Raw genomic sequence first — 16,320 nt, forward strand, 5'->3', positions numbered from 1 at the left:
CCCCGGTTCGATCTCCCGGCGCGGCAGTTGAGACACTCGGGCAAGTTTGTTAAATGCCGTCCCACCGCCTCTGTTCATGCGGCAGTGTTACGGACACCACAGTTCAGAATCAGAATCTTTATTTAGACTGGAGTTAGTCCATCGGAAGGTCGCTTGTGGTGGGGTAAAGCGTGGGTAAACCCACATTTTCTTAAGATGCCTGACCAGGTGGAAGAGTAGGCCAAATACCCTTTAGGGGGGCTCTCTAGAGCTCCCTCTTTGTGGAGGCCCTTTCGCAAATAAATGATAGAGGTGGCCCTCTACCATTTGCTTTTAGAATACTGTAACATGGGTTAATTGGATGAGCACAGCGGGTGACGTCAGATCCCTCATGGTCAGCGTTAGCGGTGACCTCAGGCCATCGCAGCTGTTTCCGAGGTCGCCTCTGGAAATTGCCGCCGGCTCTCTCTTGAGAGAGAAAGTGCCGCACCAGCGCAACGGGCGGCACCGGATGCCCCGCCACTCTCTCCAAATCACGGGGATGCGAGTGTCTTGGCACGAAAATGTCCCGAGAAATGGTCCGCGGCGCTTTAAGCTGATCACGGAGATGAGGCGTGTAAATGAGGCAGGCTGGTATCCGTAATCGACAGTGAGTGGCCAGAGAGTTTCGGAGAGAAAGCGTAGCTGAGGAGGAGGAGGAGGAAGGGGGGGGGGGGTGCTCATTGTTTGCACGTAGAAGACGTGGGTGACATAGAGGAGGCAGCGGTCGATGGAACCGAGAGTACAAAATGTGATAAAGGAGAGAAGAGGCTGGATTATACGAATGGGCATGTCTGTTTGCTTCTCAATACCCACCCACACATTGGTCTGTAATATTTCTAAATGTCACATTCCCTATTTTAGGCACCGCGTTGCGAACGCTCTCCCCCAACTGTAAGTGGCAATATTCTGTCCTCGCCTTCGTCCAATGCTCTGAAGTAGGAACGTTGCCAAGATCATTATATGTTTCTTTTGTAGAGATTAATTTCTCAGCATTGTTCTGTAACGATGGTGGTACGCAGTCAGCCCGTGTTTCCACACCTCTGCTAATGCGGTCCCCATGCAATCACACTGGACGTTTGTGTGCACGCGTACAGAATGCAGGCACTGCTACTGGGTGCATGTGCAGTGTTTATTTTTTCAGACAAGCAACCGATTCAGTGGTCAGTCACATGAAGCAACTTAAGTGACACATCGCCTCAGTTTCCTCTATAAATCGGTGCAAATTAAGGGAGGATTTCAATCTAGGCACTTTACGCACGCGGCCACAGATCCTTAAGCCTGCCGCTTGTTAAGCGACATGACAAAAAATTACGCAAGAGAGACAGAATCAGCATTCACGGTCTGACTTAGCGCTAAGTTTACTTGGCAAATAAGTAAATAAATAAAAGGTAATAACGGATCTCACTTTTGTTGGCATGGTTCACACTCACTCACGTGAACACCCAGCCAGTGTTGGGTTTCGTATGTAGAACCCACATCCATACGTGCTGCCCTCTTTTTGTGCAAACGGAAAAGGCATCCAATGGCTATCAACCCCCTCTTATGTCCATGTCTGAACGCTCTGCAGAAGGAGCACACATGTGGGAAGACAAAGACGGTCGGGTGTGGTGCTGGCCACTCATCCCCTGGTGTGCTCGCGAACAGCACTTGCCCCTCCAGTCTGTTACGGCTATACAGGGGATCTTTGTCTTTTTTGTGTGATCACACTTATAGGGGAACGGTGGTGTAGCGGTTAGCGCGCTGCGCTACGAACCCGGTGACCCGAGTTCGATTTCCGCTCGCGGTCAACACCAGTGCCGATTATCTTAACTCATCCTGGGCCTCCCCTAGGTTGACTCGGCCTCAAATGAGTTCCTGGTGCGGTGTGCAAACGTCACCACTGGGGAGACAAAGGCGCTCGCGCGTGGAGCTGGCCAGCCATGTCGGCTTTTATAGGTGCTCCCTAACAGCACTTTTGCCCCAACAGACTGTTAGCGGCTATCCGGGGGATGTTTGTCTTTGATCGCGCTCGTGTCCAATTTGTTTCCATCCGCACGTGTTAGGAAACCTGCGTGTCAAAAAAAAAGTGGCTGCTAAAATAAAATATGAAAATTTTCCCGCAGCAATCAGAAAATTGCAGCTGAAAAAGTTTAAAACTTCTTTCGTTTCTGCACACATTGATTCCACGCTTTATGTGGCCCACTGCATGCTGGTGCAGCCGGGCGGTACATACAAGGCTGTGGAATTTTCCTCTTGCATCAAGTGCCAGTGCCAGAATCATTTCTTAACTCCCTTTTAATCAATAATATCATAATTACTGTGTCGTAACCAGTCAGCCGCTCCGGCTTAGCATTCCTGTGCCTCAAAACTCAGGACATTGGATGTGTTTTTTTCTATCCTGTCAGCAATTTCTCCAGCCAACACAATCCTCTTTTAGGCAGGGTTCTGCTCACACTTTGCCTCCACAGCTATCGACATTCTACGGGTGCTTTGATTTTTTTTCGCCCCATTTTATATATATTTCATCCCTGCCTAACTCATTTAGCTTTCCCTGGAGGCCCAGGCATACACGCAGCCTGTGTGCATTACCTTTGTTATACCACCGGCCATGCGATTCCCACACATTTATCACATGTTCTGCTTAATCAATTGGGGCTGGGGGAACAAGCTCTATTGACTGTTGTTTAATAGGCGGCATCTTCTGCTGAACGTTAATATGAAAAGAAAATGGCATTTTTAAAAGGCGATTGTGTTACGAGTTGTGTCAGAATTTGTTCTCTTGAATAGGCCGTGTGCCGGTGGCGATTTCCTTATAATTTATGCGAAGAATATGCATTTACGTGAACCATTATATATGTCTGTACATGGCTGCAGAACCTATGCCAAATAACGCGGTGGTTGGCACATTCACCAGCAAGCCAGAGTTAACAGAGATTTGCCGACGCATGCCATCTGCTGAGAGGTGATTGTTAAGGAATCTGTGGCGTCATTCGGATTTGGGAGGCCATTGTGTAAAAAAAACATTTAATCAATATCGCTAAGTTTAAATGAGCATTGGCAGCGTTGTTTTCTATGTCGAGTAGGAAATTCGCACCTCGGATTAGCGCGGTTGGCTACGTATGTACAAATTCCACATTCCCATGGCATGGAAGGCAGGGAGCAGTCAGTTAATATGACAAATGGCCACAGTCTTAATGTGAAATGTTTAAATTATCTCTAAAACTATCTAGATATAACTACGTTAATTCTTTGACTTTAGGATTCCCTCAAAAAATGGATTATGAATCCCAGTGGCATCGACAATTGGTGAAATAATTGGCTTTGAACCGGACTGAAATACAATTTATACGTGTTAAAGTTCGCATGTAATCAATGGATGACATGCATAGTTTATTCCTTTTGTTGTTGTTGGAACATCGTGTTTGCTTGTATGGATTACTTTCGCTCCGCAATTACTACGCTCCTCCGTTTGGTTTTTCATACTGCGGCAAAAACTAAGCTCCGTGCCCTCACGATGCAAATGCTCTTGCCGTGTCTTCGGGCCGAACCTTGCGAATTGGATAAAATTCCGTGCGAAGCGCAGACGCACGTCTCTCTCGGCACTCGCGGTTGGAGCACGAAAAGTAAATACGCGCCGCCGGTCGTCGATAAACAATCGTGGCACATGTCACTTACGCACGTTTTTTTTTACAGAGAGCAATCTTCAGTTTAATTTTAAAACTTTTTTTTTTCCACGCGAGATTGCAGAAGTTCCGCGTGTTTTACCGGTCGGCGGTGAGGGCAGCGCGATCGTGGGGCTGAGGAGTAAGCGATGGAATCGCAGTGAATTGTGAGAATGAGCGGGTTTAATGTGTTTTTTTTTGGACTGAGCTTTTTTTTTTGCTGAGAAAAGTCGGCGGAAGAGAATCCTGGATTGTAGAGGCGTTCGACTTGTTCGACAGTTTGATACACCCGGGAATCTGTGGATCTGTTGTGGGTGAAAAAAACATACACAATCACACATAGACACACTGACAAAGATGCCCTGATGGGACTTCGTAGACTGTTGGGGTGAGTCCACCTTCGTCTGCACCGGCTAAGGCGGCCACAGCACGTGATTGGTTGGGATGGCCAGCAACGCAGGCAGTCCTTCGGGTACTCGTTGTTTTAGGCCGAGCAGACCCAGGGGAGGCCCTTGCCAGGTGTACACATCAATTCATTTGCACCACAAGAATGTAAATATCTGTCACCAGAATTGTAAGGCTGTGAACGAACCACGATTCCAACCCCTACCCAAACATACATTTAAAAAAGGTGAAGATCCCTCCATTCGTTGGACAATATATACTTCTGGGCAATTTGCTATTAGCGAGAATGTATTAAGACTGGCATGGAGGAGGGAGGCATTGGTGTAGCCAGCAACGCATCAAAGATTTCTTTGTCGACCTCATGCACTGCACCAGGTACTAAGTTTATGCTGGGCAAAGCTGGCAGGGAACCGGTCAGTTTGAGATAGCAATCATCACCAGCACCGTGCGTTACCGTGAATATTATCCACGTCTCCCAGATGAAAAGGTAAGCGAGCTCCATCACTGTGTTGCCACACTCGCGCGTCGTGCATGTTACAGGCAGCAAATGCATTGGAGCATCTCCGATTCAGCCTTCAGGACCGCAGGTGGAAGTGCCATTAGCGGGGTGGTGGTGGTTGGTGGGGTGGACAGCGCAGTAGCCAGCAAGCCTTTGTCTCCTCCACATTGGTGACTTTTACGCACTGCAGCAGGTGTAGTCACTAAAGGCTGAGTTACACACCACCGCGAGGCTGAGGCAACCTCGTGTGTAGATCAAGACGCCCTTTTGCCCCCCCCCCCCGATTATTATCGTCAATGGCAGGGAATTGAACCAGAGTCAGTGGGCTTACAGCGTAGAAAGTTAAACAACCACACAAAGACAACAATCCCCCCGTTGTAGCTTTAACAGACTGTTGGGGCAAGTGCTGTTAGCGAGTAGCACCTATGAAGGCGGCACGGCACACGAGGGGGTGGGTGGCCAACACCACGCCCGGTCGCCTTTGTCTCCCCAGTGGCGATATTTACACACTGCAACCAGGTACTCATTTGAGGCTGAGTCGACCTAGGGAAGGCCCATAACCGGTGTTGGCCGTAGCGAGGAAATCCATCTCGGGTCGCCGGGTTCGTAGCGCAGCGCGCTGACCGCTGCGCCACCGCTCCTCCTAATCCACACACACGCGCTCTCACAAACGCGCGCAGCACGCACACACACAACCCACACGTACTTGGAGTTGGTAGCGCAGAGAAAAAAATGCATCCAAGTGTTTGCCAGCAATGCAACATCCCCCCTTGCACGACTCTCACCCGCCCTCCCCATCCCTTGCTCCATCTCTGCTAACCTCCCTTCCCTCCGTCTGTCCCTCCTCCTCCTCTGCTGCCCACCCTCCCCTCGCAGCCCCCTGCTCCCTGCCAGTGTTTACTCCCATTATTCGAGGACAGTAATTGGGTTTTCAGCGGGCAGGCGCCGTGTGCCGGTGTTCTCCTGCTCCCTCTCTCTCACTCTCTCTCACTGCCTGCTCCCCCCCCTCCTCTCTCCTCTCCATTCTCCCATCTCATCCTCCCCTCCCTCCTCTCTCGATCTGAGCGCCTGCAAGAATAACAGTTGCGAGCGAGCCAGTTGGGCAGCCACTGCGTTTGCTGAGCGTGGGGGCCGGGCTTATAAAGCGCCCGTCTGCAAGATTGCCTTCGTCTGCCGGCCACCCACTTCTCTTTGTCGAGCGGCTTTCGGCTGCGGTTGAAAATAACCGCGGCTCACTCTCACTCAGCCACCCCAACCCAACCATTCTCCCCCCCCTCGTCGGTCGTGGGTGACTTCGGCTGGCAATTGCACAGTTGTGGCGGTGGTGGCGGCGGTGGTTAGAGGAGCAGGAGAGGTGAAAAGAAGCAAGGTGACTCTGACTTGGAAGCTAACGTGTGAATAATAAGTGAAACAAAAAATATTCTTCCCTCGTGCCGCAAGCTACGAGGAGAGTTGATGATGCCAGGTAAGAAGAGTTATTTACTTTTTACCCGTGTTTCTTTTTTTAGCTGCACGTGAACACGTGCCTTGTGTGTGTGTGTGCGATGGTGCAGCGATTGACACACTTGTGATAGATAGATTTATCATACCTGTGATATCCTAGTTACGTGGGTTGCATTTACCAGTCATGCATGCACATCGACATTAGCAAGGAGTCTGAACATGGCCTCACCTAGGTTGTCTCAGTATAAAATGCGCACCTGGTGAAGTGTCTTTAAATGTGTCGGCGGCAGTGAGATGTGGCGTGGTTGTGCAACCACACCACCGCCACACTCGTGTAACCACAACAGTGAGATGTTGCGTGGTGACTACCACACCACCACCAGCACCACACTGGTGTAACCACACACCCCTATCCTTAAGAGTCGCCCTGCGATCCGTGCGGCTAAAATTGATCTCTTTCATCTCTGTATGTGTTTGTGCACATTGTTAAGCTAGCCACTTGAAGAATTCTTTGAGAGGTATGGTATTTTTTTATGTGATTGGAAATTAGTATGCAAGAGTTAAGCCATATTATGTGAATATAAGCCCGGTTCCCAAATGTAATTTCCCACGTAAATGAAACGGATGGTCTTGTTGTATATGGCTGCGTTTTTTTAAAATATGTGCATGTGATACGGTGTATATGTGTAAGTATATTGGTGACATTTTTACGCAACATAGTAATAAAATCTAGAATAAATACGTATTTAGTCACAATATACATTGCGTGATATATTATTGCTGGACTTACTTATACATGTGCAGATGCACGAACGCGCGTACGTTTTTGTGAGTGCAACATTTTTGCTAAGTTCACCTCTTGCATAAAAGCAACGGTGCTTTTTTGACGTAATTGCACCTCCCAGTGCGTACGCCATCAAACTGTGCAGCAGCAGCAGCAGCGACAGCACCTTTCACTCATTTATTTTTTTTGCCGCCGAGCAATTTAGAAAAAAGACCATCTCAGCTCAAGGTGGTGCAGTGAACCATTTAGTTGGGCAAAGTCAATCTTAATAATGACACGTACGAAGTGCCGCTCCACAAATATTTCATCAGCGTTTCCTCCAGTCTTTTTTTTTGACACTCTGCGGCACGTTTTGGAGGCACCCCGATTGTAAATCCAGCGCTTTTACAGGCCAAGGTTTTGTCCTGTTAGACTCTCGTAACCTGCTCGGCTGAAAGGTGGTCCAGAGATGGCACTTCAGAAAGTGGTTTAATGAGGTATCGGTGTGGACTTTTGAAGGTTATCCTGGCATCTGCATGGGTGTTCTACTGCACGATAAACGCACCTTTTAAAGGGAATTTGCCAAACAATGCATGAGACCCTTGGAAAAAAAAACCAATATTACATTCTGATGTTTCGAAATAAAAATAACCGATTTTTGTTTAATATTGAAAGATAGATAATATTTTTTTAAATCTATGTTTCAATATACATAGAATGAAAAAACTTAACAAATGCATTAAAATATGGCCTTAAAATGAAAACTATATAATATGCGACGTGCCAGACAATGCCCTTTCCTCATCACGCCTGCATCATATATGACATTTTAAAGAAAGCTTTTCTGTTCAGGTCTCTCAAATCCCATATTTGAAAATAACATTGAACAATTGTCTTTGTTCCAGTGCCTAAATCCCGACTGTTCTAATCGCATGCACCAAAAGAAAATGTTTAAGTAAAGGAACTGTATTGACAACCGTATACAAGCACTGCTCTGAATATGGGGCACTTTCTAAAATATGAGCCTTTTGTGTATTCTTCTGTTGTGGCATATTACAAAGATTCCATAATTTGTTTGTTTCAACCAAACTATCAACTATTCAATAATTAGCTGCAGTATCTCATATCACGCCTTGCAATATATAATGTATCACCTCAATTATATCTCGCGTCAGTTTAAGCAAAACATGTGATTCTACGTCTAAATTTTGGAGTCGTATACAGTCGTAGGTTTTGCAGCAAATTTTTTTGCCGCAGTATTCTTTTTTTCTTTCGTGCCGTCTGCGTTTGCAGTGTGTGTTTTGCCAACAGTGTAACACTCTTATCCCAAATGCGCCACATTCATTCAATTAGTGTTGTTTCGGTGGAGGAATTTGCTTCAAGATATTTTGCCAACTTTGGAAAAATGGCTACAGTGGGATTTAACGACACGGAGATGATGCCCGCGTTGATGATGATGTCGGTGTAGCAACACCATTGATCTTACTGCCAAGAGGGCCACGTACAACAGCTGACCCAAAGAAGCAATAAGCCAGCTTTGAAGAATTGCGAAGAAAGCACTTAAATGTAACATTTTGACAAAATAATTAAAAGGAAACAACAAAATGTGCAATACTTTTATTTTCTGGTTTGATGATAAGCAAGCCTTACAAATTTAATCTGTAGGTGATGTCTGACATCGTAAACTACAGTAATTGGTTACCACTTCATCATCGCGCCTTCTTGTTTTTAAAACCTTCACTTAATAAAGGATAGGAGTATGCTTCGGCTAGAGCCAACAACGTGTGTTTTATGTTATTTATTTTATTTGGTTACTTTTGGCATGCCAGATTTCGGCAAACCCCAGTGCATGATGAATCGCCACAGCGAAAGTCTTGTCATCTCGATAGCGCCGTAGGACGGCGTTTTACCCGATAGTTCTGTTTGTGAATATTCTACAACAACAAAAAGATGCCCATCGCTGCTTTGGGAGCTGAATTGATGTGCTTTTCTGTGCCGATTAGGCAATTTTACGTCTGCAAATGGTTGCGGAAAAAATTATGCAGAAAAATCATACAACCACAAATGTGTTCTCGAAAAGAGGAAAAAGATTTGAATACCACTGGTTCCTCTCACAACATAGAAGGCCAGTATTACATATATTTTACCTAATCTACTCCAAGTTCCTCTTTTTATCATGCACTAGATGGTTAGTCATTCTATACAGATATATTTATACCAGGAATTTAACCGTTTTTTAGATGAAGAGGAGGAAGTTTCGTTTGTCATGCTTGATATAAATTAAACCCTGTCCTTCACAAAATGAAAAACAAGGAAACACCCTGAACCAGATGGTCTAACTAGGGATGTCATCATTTGGAAGTATAATAGCGGCCTCAATACCTTTCAGATTCCAAACATGTGATAATAGTTCCTTGAAAAATGATTAAAAAATAAAACGCTTCTTGCATGTATATGCATTGTTCCACGCATCTTATTGGGAACACGATAATTATCGATTATTTGTAGGCCAACCGACCGCACGGGCAAGCCAGATTTTAGCACGGTTTCTCTCCACCATCAATCACATTCACCTACAGACGATCAGCTTTGGAAAAAACACATACAAACTAATGTGTGCCAGGTACCGTTATGCTTATACTCTTTTTTGTCGAAAATAAAACGCATTCGAAGGTATTCAAGCTCTCGTAATCCAAAGGCCTCTGAAAAATCCTATTCAGAAGCAATACTAACCACGTACAGTGATATTGGATGAAGGCAGTAACGCTGCAGAAGAGGTGACAGATGAGAAGGCTCCAATTTATCAACGTTATTCACAGGGACCATAGAAGATGTTTTTTTTTACCCCATCTAAAGATTGAATTTGAGAAATAAAGGCATAAAGACAATGGAAAAAATATTAACAATCTCGAATTGGTTGATGCCACAGTCTTTATACCAACCAATGTAAATGAATGATGGGCATTATCATTCGACCCTAAGAATCATACTGGTGATTTATTCTGGCTCTGAGTTGTTGACATGAATAGAGACCTTTAAGAATCTCACATGTGCCTTAGCCTGGCCGCCTGAGCCTCTGATAGAGACACTTGAGCCCTGAGAATTCTAAATGCACCTTGCGCTATTCTTCGCAGCGACTGCACCTGCCCTAAGTTCACGCTCCGAACACACACAGCGCACGCTCTTCGAGGCCACGGTGCTGTATAACAGGATGCTATCGCATCGTTTGATGTATATATGCAGGTACGTTGTGTGTGTGTGTCCGCTCATGTGTATTTACTTACTATATATGCTCTATACATTACTCGACATTGGCCGTGAAATGTAATGGCTTCCCAACCCGAGACCTCACCTCCCTGCACCAAGCCTCTCATTTGCATCTTTATGTGACTGCATTCTTCAGCGAGCACGTTTGACTCCGAAGATCTGATTATAGGCAATGATGGACGAATTGACAGACAGCCTATAATTTGTATATGTATGCATATGTGCGAAATATGTGTGAGTGTGTGTATATATGTCCAGAGTGTACTAAGATTGTGGTGTTGTATTTACACTATAAACATTCACATTTCATTGGATGTAAAATATATGATTGAACAATTTAACAAAAATATATTTTAAAATCCCAGTTGCCTTCTGTTAGTATCATCAAAGGTACATTAATCTGATGTTTTTTTGCCCTATTGTGTCTGTCTCAAACAAATATATATATTTCTTATTTGTTTCAGTGAATTTGGTGTGCTGTACACGACTTTTGGTTTTATAATATAGAAAAGGCGAGCGCGAGCAGGTTTGCACAAAGATGAAGAAAGCCAGTTTGTTGTTTACTGAGGCACGGTTATATTCCTCCGTTTGGGGAGTGGTGATATGAAACGCTCACATAGACTGTGTGGTGTTCGCTCCAACACAAAGATAAGCACCCCCCCTCCCCACCTTTTGGACACTTTGACATACAGGGTGTTTCAAACAGATGGACCCAATTTCAAAGCAGTATATTTCACGATGGCAACATGTTACAATTACACAAAACGTTACAAACGGTTTAATGAGTTATCAAGTTTTACTAACCATTTTATAAATGCTCTATGTGCCCGCCACCTGCTGTATGGACAACATCGAGACGATAGTTGAATTCGTCCCAAACGCCTCTCTTCTCACGTTTTCCTCTGAGGTGCGTGGTTGCCCTGTGCTCTTCCCCTTACATAAACAGCCTGTTTCCTCAAATTGTCGGTACCAACGACGAATTCTCTTTGACATTGGCGGATCAATGCCAAAACGCCGTTGAAACGCACGCTGCACCGCAATAACGGATTCAGTCTTGCTGAACTGCAGAACGCAAAGCGCCTTGTGTTGCGGGGTCACCATCTTCCGAATGACTGAGGCTAGGGGCTGTTTGTGCGCTGGGAGAGGCATCTAGCGCTGATAATTTTAAACTCTGTGCCCCACCCTTGCAAGTGGTAAGAGTTTCATCCATGGGCGGTTCGTGGTTGCAGAGATATAGCGATTTCAAATGGGGTCCATGTTTTTTAAACACCCTGTATTATCGGGGCAAGCGTCGTTAGCCGGCACCAATTAAGGCACAGGGCACGAAGGTGCGGTGCAGTCGGCACCACGCCCGGACACATTTGTCTCCCGAGTTCTGATGATTCCACACAGCTCTCGGTACTCATTTGAGGCTCAGACTGCATCGGGGAGGCCCAGGATGGTTCTGATTTCAATCACCAGCAAAGATAGCCATCCACTGCTGGCAATCGCACTCGGGTCACCGTGTTGGTTGCCCAGTGACTTAAACACTGCCCCAAAGCAGATGCCACAACGCGCGTGCAACTTTCTCGGTGCTGTTAGTAGCGCGTGTTGCGCTGTCATGCCGGAAGGCGCGTGAACCACGTAGCCACGGTACCCTGCTCCTCTCAGCCCTGGTAGAAAACCAGACAGCCTTGTCCTCAGAGGCCCTTGAGGCGAACCAGAGCCCATACTGACACATGAGCTACTGTTATCATCCACAGGCATGAACATATCATGGCTTGAAAGACGTCATCCCTTGCATGCATTCTTTGGAGTATTGAAGTTATGTGCAGGCAAACCCCATATATTATCACTACTGCCGGTAGGAGGAGCAGAGGTGGCTTTGTGATACCATTGTAGAAAGATGACCCTTGGTTTGTTCATCATATATTCATTGTGCAATGATGGAATATGCATGTGCACCCATCCATACCTGCAGACATGTCATGAATGTAACCGATAAAAGCTTGACGCATCATTAACAATGTATTTTATAGACACTTTTGATGTTAAACAAATATTACATTCACCGCAAATGCAAGGGAGCTTGCCGGTTATTTTTACGTGTTACTTCATTTCCCTCCACAAGACGAAACGCACAACTACTACATTGCATTGACAAAACACAAACGATCGAATTTGCGAATAGTTTACGCGTGAGGGGATGATATGCGCCAGTATTCGTGAGACGACGGTTCTCGTTTGTCCCAGCCGCGAGTACTTTATTGTTTAAAAGACATCGTGGCGGGAAACGCGGGAGTTGATCGAGAGAAGCGTCTCCACTCTCCGGGCGTCTGCCAGACACGGGATGCCTGCAGCGGTATAAAATTGCATCTGTGCTTTATGGCTTTTTATTCCTATGTGATTGCTTCTGTAACCTCGCGTAGGGGTGAAAGCCATGGAACACGGTGCAAATTCTCTATCCCGAGACCCGCACAAGAGGAATTACGGGCAATAAGTGAAGACAATGGGGGGGGGGGGGGGCTCTGATGAAGATTTTCCAGATGACCGGATACGGATAATGAGGGTGAAGATCAGTAGCTGCTGTGTTAAAACTGATTGTGTAATCTTTGTGGAGAGAACATCAGAGCCCCAGGGGGTGGGGTTGTGTGTGTGTGGGGGGGGCATCGCATCGTATGTACGTTGAACTTCTTTCTCGCCGTACGTAGCCGACGGTGGTAATCATCGCATCTGCACGCTGGAGCGCACAGTGGCGCAGAAGTAAATTCCAAACTTGAGCGTTCCCCCCTCTCCCAGCTTGTAACAAAGGAGCCACATTGGCAGCTTTGTGAGTGATTTTAACTCAGTAATCCCCCCCCCCCCCCCCCCCCATTTTGTGCAAGAGCGCTTAAGTGTGGTCACCACATCTACGCCTCTATATAAGGAACGAAACGCGTGGACTTCTCCACGAATCTGGCTGTCGCCTGATGAAGCCAGTTGTAATTACTGGCGAAACGTCGTACTCCGATTGTAAATGTTGTGGCTTGGCTCTCCAACACACCGGTGTGCTGTACTAGTGACGAATTGGCATGTTCGGTTTACGTGACAACCCTTACTAGTTGGCTGTGTCGGGTGGTGGCGGGTTTTAGCGACACATTTACATATTTATGCGATCTAACCCAAAAAAACTTCTATTATGTTTGCGAGTGATGTCGGACCGCTGGAACTTCGGGCTTTGCGAATAATGGCAGTGCGGCTGCACATTGCCGGCCGAGGCAAACGCCCTTAATGCTTCGACTTATCTCTCTTGCATTGAGGAGTGTTACTGCCGACAGACATTACCTGGAATTCTAAATGTCACTCGTGTCGCTAATTCTCATCTGTTTCTGTCGGTGGGACATCCCTGTGGTCTAAATTGACGCAAGGTCACAGCCATGGATCATCGTGACGCAATGAAGGTTCTGGTAACGATGCAAAGGGAGACCGCCAGGACTTGGAGCCGTGTTTACTCACGATTAGAATTGTAATAATGGTGTTAATGGTGCATTTCTTCATAATGTGAAACTTGACCCATTACACTTATCGGATAGTCAATGAAGCCTGTTCAAATCAGAAATTGGCAGCCTATTCCAGTCTAATGAATGGAATCCTAATGAAGGACACAGTCTGCCCCAGTCCTGCGCTGGGCCACACATCGGCAAGCCGCATTGTATTTTGGAGGCAACATTAGACCCACGGTTTCAGTCGCTTCGCAAACATCGGGCATCACTCGGTACAAGATCCAGTCCACTGCGTGTTGATGCAAAAAAAAATTAACGAGCGGCCATAATTCATTGTCGCTGAATCCCGCTCTGCCTCCTTGTAAAAAAAAAAGCTGTTTGCAGCTAAATGGGGTTGGGTCGTATAAAGATATTCCATGAATAAGTGAAAAGTGCTCAGAGGTTGCACACTCATCCCAAAAGTCTACGTGCGGCGCTTTTGAAATACAATCCTTTTCGCTGCATTGATTTGTGAAAATGTAATGTGCGCAAGGCACCAGTATAGCATACACACACACGCGTGCGTTTTCAATACCTCTCAATAAATAAGCCAGTTCGAATTCAGTGCTTTTGTCTTGTTTGTAAAAAAATATATAAGTTTGCTGTTGGTCCTGATGGCCCTGTCGTAGGAATGTGAATTATTTTTTTCTACACTGGCTCGGAGTTTTAAAAGAGAGAAGGACCATGCAATGCTCTTTTTCTTAGGAGTGACTGACTTTTGAAAAGAAAATAACCTTTTTTGCTCAATTCACCATTAGCAAGAACAACTTCCTACTCAGACCTCTTCATTGCACCGATCTCATTTATCACGTCATCGTAATTGTGCTCTATCCATTACTTGCATTGCCATTTATTCCAAGATTTCTGCACATAGCAATTGCCAAAGGTTTAGAACTCATTTGCAGAAGGGAAACTTGTACTTTCGTAGTTTTTTCATATTTATATTCTCCCATCGCTCAGTCTCATCTGCAGTGTGTAACTAGCTGTGTGACTTGCCGTAGCTGATTGCGGAATGCTGACTTGCCCCTTTTCATTTAAATCGCTCGTAAAGTTATTTCACTTTTCGAATGTGATGAAGAAAAGGAATCTGCAAATTAATGAGTATAGTGGTGGGAGTGTTTTTTTATATATATAAAGTTACCGAATGAAATTACTTTGGGTTTAGTTAATCCACTCTTTAATATGTTAAGGTGAAGTAAAATAAAGTGTAAATTTTCTGCAATGCATTTGCTTGCCAAGAGTGTCATTTGTGTTGCATGCACACAAGGATACAATTGCAATGAGTCCAGGACATTGCTCATATGTATATACACACACAGAAAGGTACATATTTCAGTAAGTTAAATTAGTTAACCTGCAAACTCAACAATGTTAGTGAACATTGCATGAGCAACGGGAGCATGGCTTCATTTTCAAAGTAAATATTTAACTTCCAGATATTACCACTAGATGGCAGATGTATAATATGATCAAATATGGAAAGGCCCTTGCACAGCTACATATAAGAAGAACAACAAGCTACCTGTCTTTTTAACTCTAAGGGTTTACAGGCAAGTAAAGGTATTCAAGGAATAAAACCGAAATATGTTTTTAGATTTGAAGCTTTCGGTGACAGCAAGGATTCATATTCTTAGGTTTTTTCCGTAAAGTCACGTAGGTACATTTTTTTTTTTAATGAATAAAAGTAAAATAATAATATTTTACTTTTCTTAATTTAAATTTTTTACCTACGTGACTTTACCGAAAAAATCTAAGAATACCGAAATATGTTGACAGCCATGGCAACATTTGCACATGGGTAGAGACAAAAATACATTGCTTTGCACATTGATCTGGCTGATTGGCAAATGGACATCTATGACCTGTAAATTACTTTAACATTCAACAGGACCGCACTCTTTCTTCACAAAATTTGTCAATGATTATTAAATTAACTCATCTCACACATACATGTAAATGTTCTGATATGTGATTCATTCCCCATAGCCCGTTGTCCTTAAACAATCAACTGGCTTAACACTTCCATTGTCATCACATTCCCGCATTCTTTTGCAAATCTCAAACATGTTGCACATGAGGCTTGATTAGATCAAGCCCCATTTATGCAATATTTATCAAAATAGCACTGACAATATGTTTACGGAACTATGAAAACTATTTTTTACTGATTTAAGCATTCTAGTATGTGCAAGATCTCTGTCATTTAAGAGAATAAGTTCACGACTTGGCAGTATTTGTCATGGGAAACATATTGGCTGACATTGGTGGCATTCATGTATGCATAAACATATGGAGATATTTGTGATTGAAAACTGTTTTGCATGCACTTCACAGACACAATTCACGCATGTTAAATATGTCTGAACATTTCTTCAATGCCTCCAATGTTTTTGTTGCCTTTAAAACTTTTGCAGGAACTCACGTCTTCACGTGTAGACCGCCTGGCCTTGTTTGATTGAGCACTATTGACCGAGGCAATCTACGTTGTAGAGCCTCTTGCAGCAGGCATCCCAGTAGTATTTATGTAATGGGCCCCATTCTGCTGATGAGACGCACAAAGTCAGAGTCGCTCCAGGAGTTGTCTGATTAAATGAATGCTGCTGGAAAACAAGACCGCAATCGGTGCATTCAGAAGCAGATTGCTTTGGTTATAGATTTTGCTGTCAGATAAACATTTTTTTTTACAGACTACCATGAACCTATTGTCGTTCCATACTTTGCAATGAAAAGAAAACAAATGTCAAAATATACCACGAGACTTCACCAAACCCGCACTGACCA

At 44.7% G+C, this 16,320-nt stretch overlaps 1 protein-coding gene across 10 annotated transcripts in view; it reads left to right on the top strand.

Moving 5' to 3' along the window:
• LOC144934736 (dynein axonemal heavy chain 3-like) overlaps window positions 1–16,320 on the top strand; it is an 864,594-nt gene that overhangs the window by 519,543 nt on the left and 328,731 nt on the right. The gene's annotated exons all lie outside the window — the stretch shown is intronic.

The sequence above is a fragment of the Lampetra fluviatilis genome, chromosome 11 (genome assembly GCF_964198595.1).
Source record: "Lampetra fluviatilis chromosome 11, kcLamFluv1.1, whole genome shotgun sequence".
Classification (NCBI taxonomy): Eukaryota; Metazoa; Chordata; class Hyperoartia; order Petromyzontiformes; family Petromyzontidae; genus Lampetra; species Lampetra fluviatilis.